The sequence below is a fragment of the Lissotriton helveticus genome, chromosome 7 (assembly GCF_964261635.1).
Source record: "Lissotriton helveticus chromosome 7, aLisHel1.1, whole genome shotgun sequence".
Classification (NCBI taxonomy): Eukaryota; Metazoa; Chordata; class Amphibia; order Caudata; family Salamandridae; genus Lissotriton; species Lissotriton helveticus.
In genome coordinates this window covers 1,394,298,868-1,394,311,884 of record NC_136068.1, presented here as the reverse complement: position 1 = coordinate 1,394,311,884, position 13,017 = coordinate 1,394,298,868, and the positions used below count along the sequence as shown (strand labels likewise).

Here is a 13,017-nt window from a genome sequence, read left to right as displayed (position 1 = left end):
GGGTTGAGGGAGGTTTGCTCTTAATACATTCGATGGAGCGACGTCGCTCCGCCCTACGTTCGGCCAGTAAGTTCTCCTTGTCTTTATCAGGGGCAGGTTTTTTAAAATAATTTTCTAAAGTACCTTTACTGTTTCCCCCTTCTGGTGGGAATGCGGCTATTTCAGGGGTAGTAGCCATAAAGAATGACCCACCGAATGATGTTAGCTACAGAAGAACTCCAGGGCACTGGGAAAAGAGGACGCAAGAGGGTGGGCCCAGCCCAGCCTCCTTCAGCCACCGAACGGCCACAAAACGGCCCGCCCTTTGCCCATGCTTCGCCCGCGCGCGTCCCGTGTGCGCGTATGTTCGCCTACCTGAATAGGAGGTGCTGGGGGGGCGGGGCGGGAAGAGGAACCAGGTGCGGCCATTGACTATGGCGCTCAGCAACCTGGACCTCGCAGTCCCGCTGCTGGAATCAAGAAATGCCCCGAGTCCGTAGATTTGCCGGTATGGCTGGCGGCGATGTCCCCACAATAGCAGCAGAGTCCCAAAGTCAGTTTAACATCTTCGAGCGGCATGTTATATGCGGTGTGTCCACCAAATATTAGGTACGTTATTTAGTGCTCTCTGACAGTAGCGGCTTGTAGTTGTAGGGAGTGCTGCAGGCGGTGGGCGGGCGGGGTAGGGGCAGAGTGGGGGTAGTAAACTCTGGCATGTGGCTGACCAGAGGTACATAAATAAATAAATAAAATGAATTACATTGCGCTCGCTGCAGTGCAAATGGTGTTGCAGCGTGCACAATGTAATTCGTTTTATTTATGTAGTTACCTCCAGTCGGCCGTATGCCAGAGTTTACAACCCCCTACCCTGCTCTTCCCCCGCAGCACTCCCACTACGAGCCACTACTGCTCTCTGAACCCCATACAGGTTATGCAATCAGCTTAATTCTGTATCTAATATGCATAGCGGTCAAGGTTTGTTTAAGTGTACAATTGGTGTGTTCAAAGGACCCAGTTATGTTCCAGCACCATGGTTGAGAATATTGCCCAGAGCACATTGAATACATGAACACCTTTGTGGCAAATGCTGGACTATCGCCTGAATGAAAATTATAAACTGCTCCTATTGCTGGTGTGTATTAAGAGGGCATACAATTAAATCAATAGAGAAACCATAGGGTTCTGCTAAGAAGTTAAGTTTACCCTAGTTGTTCAGACAAGATGAATGGGCCACAGAAACATACGTAATTAATTTAATGACAGTGGTGGAAGTAATTGTTCATAGGAAGCACAAAATAGTGGAGGGGACAGAAATGCCACCTTTGTAAAGGGTCTTCAGGGGAGGGTGGGGGAAAACACTTAAATCTCCAGGAATTATGTTGAGGTTGGACTACCTAGGTTTAGAGTTTGAATCAATTTAAACTGTGAGATATAACAGTTTAAGCTCAATGTGGATCAAGCTCAGCAAGGAACATGAGGTCAAGTAGAAAAAGGAATCAGCAAATCAAGAGGAAGTGAAGGGTCGTTGACTGGTAAAATTAAGAATAGCTAAATGATCTAGAAAAGAGACACAGGGGGGTGGGGTGTTAGAGCCATAAGGGAGGGGTTAAAGTTGTTAGGGCTGCTGTGGTATTGATTTTCTATGTATTAGGCGAATAACGATGGCTATAATTATGTTTACTCAATTGTTGAGGGTGTGTTTTTGTAGGCCTAGCTCTACCACTATATGGAACTCACTTTTAACCACACCAAATGTTGTCCTTGTCATTTCACCTTCCTCAAAAGCAGTTCTGTGGGTTTAGAGTATATGGCCTCCTGCCCTAAGAGGGGACTTTGAGGCCTGGGAACAAAATGTGTGTGGCCTGTCATTATTGGAGCAGCAGCCTCAAGGTTAGTCCTCCAGTGAGGCATGTTGGCTTCAATGTGACACAAGAAGCAGCTTTTAAGGTCGTGTTTTACAGGAGAGCTGTCAAACATACATATACATAGAGGAAGTTTTGGGTCCACACCTTTCAAGCACTGACTTTTTGACCAGCCTCTTACACCTATTGGCGTGAGACTATGTCAACCATTTCAAGGCTCAGTTGAGCATTTCCCTCTCATCTGATGTTATCAGCTGTTATGGTGTATTTTTCCACCTTCCCTGCAAAGCAGAATTCGCAACTAAAGCCCTCTCTTTCTCCTCCTGCTGGGTCTCTCCCATGTGCCTCACTCTTAGTTATCTGTGCTCCTCGTACCACACATTCCACCGTCTCTTATTCTTCCCTGGCCCTACTTATTGAAGGTTCACTTGCCATCTGATGTTTATTTGACATAGGAAAAAAACAAGACTGTATAAAAGACAAAGACTCCTTCAATACCTACCATCTTTCATTTCTTTGTCTGCCTTTATTGTGCTTATTCTGCATGTGTTAGCACATTAAACCCAGAACTGTTTGGCTTTGAAATACCCAACTGCCCTACATGTAAAAAAATATTTAATTCAATGAGAGGATAGAATTGCGGCAGTCTAGAAAGCTGTATTATCAATGATGTAGATTTCACAAACGTGAGCACTTAAAACACCAAGAAAAAGAAATAGTTATGTTTATTTATTAGAGTATTGGGTAAACTGAGCGATACAATGGCTTTGATGGAAACGCTGTCAGGTCTGCTGAAGGATGCACGGGTGAGTGGAAGAAAGAGCTCTGTAAAGAGGGAGTACGGGCGCTGACAGGATTGTTAAATGACTGGCAAGGCTCAGAAAATTTGTAAATTAAGGATAGAGGTGCTGGAAGAATTTTCAGAGTGGGTTTGCTGCCATCAAAGTTACATCACTAAAGTCATAGTGACTATAAAATCCAATCCAATTATATAAAGAACAACTTTAGCAAATGAGTCACGCCCATTCAGCAGGAGACTGGTATGGGTGTGGTGCACTTTTGAGAGCACGGTTGCAAATATAGTACTAACGCATGGTGCAGTTGTGCACAGCCATTCACTGACAGCGCATTTTATGTTGAAATGGCCTCAAAATTTGCTCTGAATAGGGTCTTACTGATAGAATTAAATAGCGCTCAAATAAATGATAACATATGGAAATTGGGTTTTAGCAAACATGTATTTATCATGTGCATGTTACCAAGTAAGGTGTATTGAGTTGATCCTTTTGAAATGTTGTTTTCAACACAGTTTAGCATTGCAAAAAATGGTACTTTGTTTGTACTTTCCTAACCGATAATATACTTTGAAATATCTACAATTCATGAACAGGTATTTAAATGTTGTAACTTAGAAACAAATGACATTCTACAGCTTTTCCTTTCACACTCTCTGTACACGAGCAAGATTGTCACAGTTCACTTAAAAAAATCCTCTAACTTTGCAGTGTAAGAAAGAAATGTTAACACTCTTCTCCATGTTAAAAGAATAAGCATCAATCTGTCAGAAGACATAACCCGACATTTGACTTCTGTCTTTGAATGTATAGCAAATGTGACTAGATGAAGACAAAATGTAAAGGCATTTTTATTTGCTCTTTTACCTTCAGAACTCCAACATTGTCATTTCAGTGGTGCTACCCTCAAGTGCCTATGATGAAATAGGAACTGGAGAGTGGGAAGTGGATGTGGGAGGAGCCACAGTGGCAATGCTGGCTTGCCTAGTGGGTAAAGAGAGGTTCTGAAAACCAGTGCATTAGTTTAACCCGACCACAACCTGCCAAGGTTAAAAAAAAATGAAAACTTGTGTTTTTACTCACAACACTCCAGCTATCACTCTTCATCCGATATGTCCCACTACTTGCCTTCTGAGTGCTGCCCACACATGGCTCCCTGCACACACTTTACTCACCATCCTGTCACATGAATCACCGCACATCTGCGAACAGTTTATCTAACCAGGGTTAGTCACCCTGGTATGTCTTGTGCAGGAAGGAGCTCTGGTAACGTGAGTAGTTGTACATGCCACACTTGACAACAGGAAGTCGGTGTGAGGAGTAGCCCTGAGTGCCATCCTCATGGCCGGCCTCGAGTAAAGACAGGATTATTCGATGAGGTGTCTCACCTGCGAGCAAATGTGTCCGCATTCGTATGGATAATTAAAAGCTTTGTCTGTTTTCAGAAACACTAGACTTGCTTCTAAAATGCGACAGGAAGTGCCCACTCGAAATAAACTCCCCGGGGTGTCCGAGATTAGAACCCTGGTCTGCTGCTTCCACGGGCAATAACAGAAACGTAACCACACCCCCCTCCCTCTGGGGGTCGCCTCACTCCTAAAGTGTCCACGAGAACATGATCAAGGCTATTCTTTGAAGCGTGGCTGCCAATAGTGCAACAGGTGCAGTGGCACCAGGACCCAAAAGTGTGAGGGGATCACTACACCCCACCTATGATTGTTAGCTACTTTTCAGCTGGATGGGGGGGGGGGGGGACTACTTTCCTTGCGCCATGTCACACCACTGACTAATCCCACAAACAGCTACACAGGAAATGTCTCATTATTCTGTAATACGTCGACAACTGTTTATGCCTCATGCTAGCAGAATCAAAGTGCTACAAATGTTATGCAACTAAAATCAATAGTAGCAATTTTGTGAGCTACAGAAAGATGACATAATTCACGGCAGGGCTTGCAATTTGCACCTAGACCGCAACATTCAACCTTGTGGACTAGCTTACTGTGATCTCCTGACTGTTATTGCTTCTTTTTATACGGTGTTCTTTCTACTAAACCTTCGCCATTTTTTGCACTGGAAACGACATGTGTTTCTGATAACAAATTCACCTGTCCACAATGTATCAGCCAGAAAGGGTGAAAGTCTGATTCAGCTGTGGCAGAACTTGTGATCCGCAGGTTGCACGTTGATATCAGCTGCAAACACTGAATTCACTGAGCTGTCTTACAGTCACGCCCCGACCGTTTTCATTTTTCAAATTTCAAGACGAAGCAGCGCCAGCGCTCCACGCAACCCAGTGTCCATATATTTAGCAGGAAAATGTGGACTCTTATCCCTGCCAGATCAAAAACGCGATTATTTACAGGTTGTATCCCTGGCAGTGACCTGTCCGTGTTTCTGCAGTGGGCCACTAGGCTGTAACTTGCCGCCCGAGGAGCCATAGCACGGTGACCTCATTAATTAACTAATTAATGGGGGGGAGACGACTTAACGGGGAGGTAAGGCCACCTATTCCATTTGGAGGATTTTTGGGCCTATGACAGGTCTGCATTTCGGGTTTTCCTCTCGCATACCACCGAGGCCATTTTTAGTCTATTACTTGTATGTAAGGACCTCTTGAGGCGTCTGACGGACGTGGCCTTGATATGCCTTTTCCACAGCTAGCGAGATAAGGGAAACTGCAAGGCCCTGGCCTAGTGTTGTCGGCAGATACACATGATTGGTTTAGAGTTGCTCTCGTGCAAGGGGTCCAGCCGAAGTCAAATAACATTTTAAGTATATCAGGCAAAAGTGAGTAATATGGCACATTATGAGAGTGGTATACTTAAGCAGGACAGCCTGTAAAACTGATAAATTAAAGAAAACAGATTAATAATTCTGTTTTTCACCCAAAAGCATGGTGGTTTATGTGATGCCATTATCAGCATGCACCTAGTAGCTACATTGTAGGTGTTGTTCGCTGAAACTCCAAGACTGGTTGAAACAAAGTCACGACATTGGACAAGTTGGCCGCTCTATAGGCCACGCCTTTAGGATCCGTGATAACCCATGATGACCCTGCAGAGGTGCCCAGTTTAATCTGAGCTATCCGCCTTTTCAACGTCAGCTCTGGTCATCACCATGAACGTCAGCACTTACAATAATGCAGCGATAAAGGCAAGCATACAACTACCACCAGTACCAGAATGCAACGTGTTGTGACCTATAACATCATGACTGGCTTTACATATCACACCGTGCACTGTTTGATTGGGATCTTAATTTTATTATGCTATCAAACGACCTTTGATTCTAGTATGAGTGCACGATATCCGCCGCGGTGAGTAGGCTGTCACTAGTAGTGGCATGTTTGACCTGGGGGATTTTTTGTCACATAAATTCAAAGCATTTTATAGGCCGCTCTTTAATTATATGGTGTATTTTTTTATATTTATTCTGAACAATATTTTAAGAAAATCTAAAACGTGGGCGGTCCTATGTGACGATTTGCATACTCGCATCTCCCTACTGCTTGATTCGGGGGAACTGCTCGAATTGTTAAAGTCCTGCTGAGAGGCTGTATAGCTGCAAAGTCATGGGGAATACACTATGGTCGCTTTACACTGTTCCTTACTTGAATTTATATCACCATATCCTAGAGGGAGTTTGAAAAGAATAGGGTGCCCCTTTTGTATATTGCTTAAGTAAGGTATCCATGTAATTTCTAAGCCTTTACACAATGAGGGGTTTCACTCCTGCGCTTTGTTTACTATATGGCACAGTGATGGCTCCACTTCTGATCTTTTGCAGTTTCCTACCTGGAAACCGTGCGCAACTCTTGTCTTTTCAGGAACTGGAGTCGAGTGTTCGCCAAGTAACAATGGGCATATTTGAATCTATTTTCACATAATCTGGAGGGCTCTGCTATATACAGGCCATGCGGCTGGTTCAGATCTCCAAGAAGCGCTTTATGAAAAAAAGAGTCGCCCAGCAGGTTCTTCCGGCCTTGAATGACTGCAGGCGCTGGACGCCGAAGAATGACGGGGCGGTGAAACAGTTAACAGGTGTCCCGGTGAGTTGCCTATGCATTGTTATTTAAGGTGTGTGTGGCATTTAAAAAAGCATTGCTCCTTGGCAGCAGCCAGTTGGCTCCAGACAGACACTTACTGGGGAGGTGCGCGCGCCGGCCGCAGGTGTTTAGCAAAGCCCTCATGCTGCCACGAGACTCTGGGCCCAGGGATGAGGCTGCCCAGACTGCCCAAAGTGGTGGGACGCTGCTACGTCATCCTGCTGATCGCGCTCATCTTTGACGTCGTCGGGCTGGTGTTGCTGCTTGTGGGCATATTGGCCAGCCTCAGCGCCTGGGATTTCTACATCTACACGGGCGCCCTCATCATCGCGCTGAGCATGATCTTCTGGATGTTTTGGTACACGTTCAACATCGAGCTGTCCTACAAGGAGCTCGGGATAGCGCCTTAGAGCGCGGAGACTTCAGGCGCCAGGACTCGCTCATTGGAAGAGCTCCGAGCGTCAGGAGCGCGCCACATTTCAGAACGGAGTTTTTCCGAGAACACCCGAGCGAGCCTGCCGGTTGGATTGGATGTACTTTCGCGGCGCCGTGCCGGAAATGTGTGCACCACAGGCCCGAGGGTATGTGTTGTAGACGTTGTTGTTATTGTAAACATTAGTTGTGCTATCCAAGTATTTATGTTCCTGAGATAGTTCGTGTGCCAGATGGGTGACTGCTTAATGCTGTGCTTTAATACCCATAAGTGTTACCACGGAGGATGTAGCTTAACGGCTAGAGAAGCTCATTTTGACGCTGGGGAACCAGGTTCGAGTATGGTGGGAGACTCAAACATCCTGTGATTCTTGGCAAATCACTGAATCTCCCCGTGTCCGTCTGTAATGCAGCAGGTGCTCATGTAAACCCCTCTGAAACCTTCGGGTCGAGTTCATGCTACATAAATATAATGCGGCAAAAAAAAAACCTCCATGGCACAGATGTCATCTGGTACCTGTCCTGAGCGATCTACTTAAAATTGATTCTAAACTGTTGCTTAGTGTATTTAGTTAAACTCTAGTTCATAAATGATAAAACTCCCAAAGTCGATTTAGCTGTTAAATGAAATGAGGTCCTCTAAGTAATACTGTCTAAATAAGTTATATATGACTGGTATTGGTCAGAAGCACAGATTTCAAGTTGGCCCAGGTGGGGTGTAACTTGTTCATTCAGTCATGGGATTTTCCTTGCGACTAAATTCATAATTGTAGCACTCGGAGCTACAAGTAATAGAGTGATAAGAAAAACCTGAACCTTGTAGATTATTTAGGTGACCTGACTGGTTGGGCAGTGGCCGGTGATAAATGAGTTTATGGTCGGAGTTCAAAAGGGTAGCACTAATGCACACATGATAATCTTATCAAAGAGGCCAAGGGTTGAATGGGCATGGCACTTACTTCGCCACTACCGAGCGAGAGAGGCCCTTTGCACATTATACATTTTTTTACAATAGCAATGGGGTCTCCAGTTTCCCCTTGTGAGGTGTGAGCTACTCATACGTGTATGGGTATTTTTAACGTCGGGTTTCTGTAATTGTCATATGACAAAGCAAAACTACAGATCCCAGAATGCTTTGTGAAATAGGTAAATCCAAGGCCTAGAGAGCATTTAACGGGTCACTAATAAATAGAGAGGTCATCTCACCAACGACATTCTTTTTTTAGAAATGTTATAATAGTTTATTTGGAGTTTGCATAAGTGAAAACCTTGTGTCTTAACAGGCATTCCAGAACGTACTTTTGTTTCATGAGGTCTGCTTCGCTCTGAGACCAGTTGTGACATCATAACCTAGATGACCCGTTTAAACACTTTTTGATCTATTCACATTGGAAATGTGTGTATCCTTTACAGTTGAACATATGGGCAGTGCTTTGAGTGCTACACCCGAGTCACCCACATTCACCCTTCAACAAGCCATCATCAATCAGCCCGTGGCATCTAGGGTGATCCTGTGTTAACTGTAATAGGTCCAAGCATCCGCCTCCCTGTATGGGTTGCAAAGGCTTCATGCATCACTTTACAAGACCATTATGAGCTCATTAATAATCATTATAGGCATGCTTTATTTCAATTGATAGTCTTCTCCGTCAGTGTTATTTTATTTCAAAGTTTTCGAAAGCGCACGCAAATCTATGAGCATCTTAGCACTACGCAGTAAAATAAGCACATCAAGGGTAACCAAGGCCTAAACAAAGAGCGATATATATATATATATATATATATCAGGAGAAACGAATTACGGTCGCCAAGGCCATATTAGAGAGGAAGAGTATATTTTTTGTAATTGTCTCTATAGAGGGATACTAAAACATACATAATAAAGGTAGATATTAAATCTCTGGTGCAGGGATTGTATTCCTTGTAACGTATACTCCACACAGAACCCACACAACATGTTATGTGGATTTTTTCTCTTGCTTCCAGTGTAAAATAAAAATACATGTAAAACTATCACCTTAGTGCACAAGTCAGTCAGTCAGGATTCTTTATTCGATGATTAAAAATCACCATAAAAAGTACAAACAAACAATATACACTCACATCATTAAAAAACAATTAAATTGACACGAATCCTGTTATTGATACAACTAAATCACAGTATGTTAAGAGAAAAAGGTCATTATGGAACTTTAAAACCAGAATCCGAAATCTCACAATTCACAATTCCCCCCCCCCCCCCAGTAGCCCTCAACCGAGCAGCCACTTTAATAAAATTAATAATACAGCACAGTGTAAATGGATCATTCGCCTGTTGTAAATAAATCAAAGCCTCACAGGCGCTTTTTATGTTAGATTTTTTTTAAAATGTCTACCAAAAATCTGCGCCTAGGTACAGAATAAAATGAACATAACAATACAAAATGAAGGGAATCCTGCGGAGACCTATTGTCGCAGCCGCAGGTTCCCTTCTGCTCAATTGAAGTGGAATACCCTAAAGGTGATCCCAATAAATATGGCAAAAGATTGAGCCTAAAAAGATTCATTAAAAACCTGTCTTGAGCATTGTGTATTAAATATAAATAGGGTTCCATTCCTTCTCTAGTCTTTACAAGGTTATAGGCACACACCGTGGTTTTGACCCTATCTGACTCTGTTCTTTGGGTGGCTTTGTGTGGCAAAAACACTTTTTTGACAGTCGTCTTATGGCGGGGGGTGATTGTTGCCGGGTCAGAAAAAAGGTTCCCAAGGCCCAGCGTGTCTAAAACGGTCTTGACATAACTGAGCCACGGGATTCGCGTCCATTTTTCTCTACCCAAGCAATCCTTCATCATTTCCCTACTTAGGGTTGCCTCGGGATTTGTCCAGATTTTTAACCAAGCTAAAATGGGTCTGACTTTCACCAAGTCCTCAAGGTAGGATATCCCTAGCTCCCTGTGTGCAATGGTTGCAGCTAGACTGTGCGGGGCTTTCAGGATGGAGTGCACAAGTCAAATCATGGTTCAGCACAGAGCAATTAACAAGCATTGGCAAAGCTAATAGGTCTAACTTTGGCCGCTAGCCATTTGGCTTTATTAATGCTTGTTTTGTCATGATTTTTGCAAAAGCTTATTTTTGGGAAAGGTGCTGGGGCATCGTCAATCTAAAAGATAACAAGTTGGCTTAAATTAACTTTTTGGGTCTCAAAAAGCACAGAATGCTACAGTAATTACTGGCACAGAAAGGAACTACTTGTCTGTACATGCACTCTTGTGAAAGGAGATAATGCTGTCTCGCACCGAGACGTTAGCTAGTGGATGACCCATTGCTCTGTGCTGTAGTGGACGAAGGAGAAATGTAAATAACACAATAATAGACCAAAGGTTAGGGAGGCCTTGCTGAAAGCTCCTGCAAATACATTTTAAATATCATTTTAGTAAAGTTATAACTTCTTGACCAATACCAGACCTAAAAAGCAACTACATAACTTTAGGACACTCATTGCCCTCTAAGGCAGGAGGGTAGACCTCTCTGAACCTGGCTAGAATACTACGAAGCACTCTGCGTTGAACAGATAAGGACACAGCAAGACCTCCCCCTGTGTAGAAAATGTTGTAGTTTATCCGTTGTAGTTTATCTGGTGGCAATGTGCTTATTCACAGGTTCATAGCGCTATAATATGGCTGGCCTGGCTTTAAAATGCACTGATGTTATCCTTTTTTATTGTATTTTCTTTATATAAAGAGTTTTATATAGCGCTGGCTAGACCCGAAGGTATCAGAGCGCTTTACATGAGATTCAACAATGTAACAGAAAAAGATCAACAATTACTCATTACATCAAAAAATAGGCAATACATTAGGAGAGGAGAGAAAGGAGAGAGAAAAGTAGTGGAGGGGGAAGGGGAGGTGAGAAAGGGAGGATAAGGGAAGAGACAACAGGAGAGATGAAAGGAAGTCTGTCTAAAGACCGACTGGGTAGGTGATGACCAAGGAGGGAATCCACGGCCCATCTCCCCTATAGCTAAACCAGGTAGCTCAATCGGGCATCAGACAAAATAGTTCTGTCTCAAATGGCGAGGGAAGAAGTTCACAGAGAAACAGGGTGGGGACAAAGGGCAAGGGCAGGTGGGGGCAAAGGGCAGAAGCTGGACAGAGTAGGAGCGGCGAGGGGTGAAGGATGGGGGAAGGGAGGGGGGGGAGATAAGGTCAGGAGAGACGCAGGAGCGTTTGCCCAAAGTCCGGTGGGTAGGTGATGGTCAAGGAGGGAGTCCAAAGTCCATCTTCCCTTTAGCTAGTGAGGTAGCCCCACCGGGCATCAGACAAACGTAGCTAGGTCACAGCTGTCTAGGGAAGTAAGCAGGGTAATGGTCCTGGTGGGTGGGTGGGGACAGGGACGGGCGAAGGCTGGTTGAGGTCCCGACACTGATCAGTGATTAAAGACCAGGGGAGGGAAAAAAAAACATCGCAGCGGGTCTCACTGAGTCGGCCATCTAGATCTCAGGCAGTGGGTACGCGACATTGCGAAGTTCAGATACAGTCAGTCCCCATGGATCTCTATGTCCCAGAGGGGAAGTGTTAGGGCAGCCATCTTAAGATTCAGTCAAAAACGGTGGGGCAGAGACAATTAGAGCCATTTGCTATATAGAGATCGTCTTGGAGAACAAAAGTGGCCCCACAATGATAGGCATTGTCCAAACAGTGGGCACAGGTCCAGGTACGATCATCCAGCATGCCCAGGTCTCTTGAAGTTAGAATTTCTGCCCACATAGGACACTGTGGGTTCATAATAGAATCCTTTGGACAAGTTGATGAGACTACTTGTATGGATTGTAAAAAGTAAAATATTCCGTTCTTCGTGTGGTTGGTCCTGAGGAGAATCCCACCAATTTAAGGGATTCGAAACACGTAGACCATCGGGTCTGCCAAGTTGCCCTTATTGCCAATTATTTGTCTTGCAATTTTTGTGGCAACATTACACCATACCATTTAATCAATCCAAATTTGCATATGCTTGTGGATAGGGTGTATTTAAAACATTCAAAACATTCAATGGTTTAAATATTATTTGTTGGCAGACCCAGTGTTTTTCGAACTGGTGTATTCAATCCCTTTTTGTTTTAGCACTGTGCAGGATGAATGTTTGAGGTGTGTTTGTGTAACGACTGAATCAGATGGAATGACAGTATAAGTGTGATTTCTGTGCATTTTTTCTCATTGTTTTTGTGTCCACTTACATTGTTTGTATATATTGTCTTAAAGTTTTTGAAATTCTAAAGAATTTGTAAAACTAATTGTGCGAATAAAACAGCTATTAAATAGCACCAAATGCATTGTACAGTTGTCTATGCATTTTTTGTCAGATTGGGATTTTGAATGAGGTATCACTATTGGCATTTCTCTTTTGTTACTTAATCTGAGTAGGCTCAGCCTTATTGATTAGAGCCAAACCCTGTTTTACTATCGGGTCTCCTCGCACAGCACCCATGAGAGGATGAGATGCTCTGAGTAGTCCTTGTATCGCCGCCATTTTGGGGCATTTGACATTCACTTCTGCTAAGAACATAAATAATTTTAGCCAAGCTGCCCACAGTCCAATTGTCCTTGTACAAGTTACTTGTGTTATGATGCTTGCCAGACTATCGGGGGCACCCCATTGTACCAAAACTGTACAAGCTTCAAACCTAGAGCACGCGGGTCAACCATTTATAATGTCCGATAGCAACGAAGGTGATGGTCTAGTGTAAGATGTAGAGCTCTTTCATGTCAACAGGGAGAAACTGAAGCAGGGCCAAATTAAGTACATTGCAATCATGCCAGGAGGTTTTGCACTACGGTTGAGTAATGTAACCTTAGTTCCTAGTACGTGTGTGCCCGTGTTAAACACTGGTTTGCGCCAACTCACTGGGGGAGAAACTAGAACG

General features: G+C 43.9%; 1 long non-coding RNA gene across 1 annotated transcript in view; it reads left to right on the top strand.

Moving 5' to 3' along the window:
* The first annotated feature begins 6,757 nt into the window (after positions 1-6,757).
* Positions 6,758-13,017, top strand: part of LOC144770311 (uncharacterized) — a 29,778-nt gene continuing 23,518 nt past the window's right edge. The window contains exon 1 of the long non-coding RNA XR_013598861.1: positions 6,758-7,264. This is a non-coding gene — a long non-coding RNA (uncharacterized LOC144770311). The remainder of the gene's footprint in view (positions 7,265-13,017) is intronic.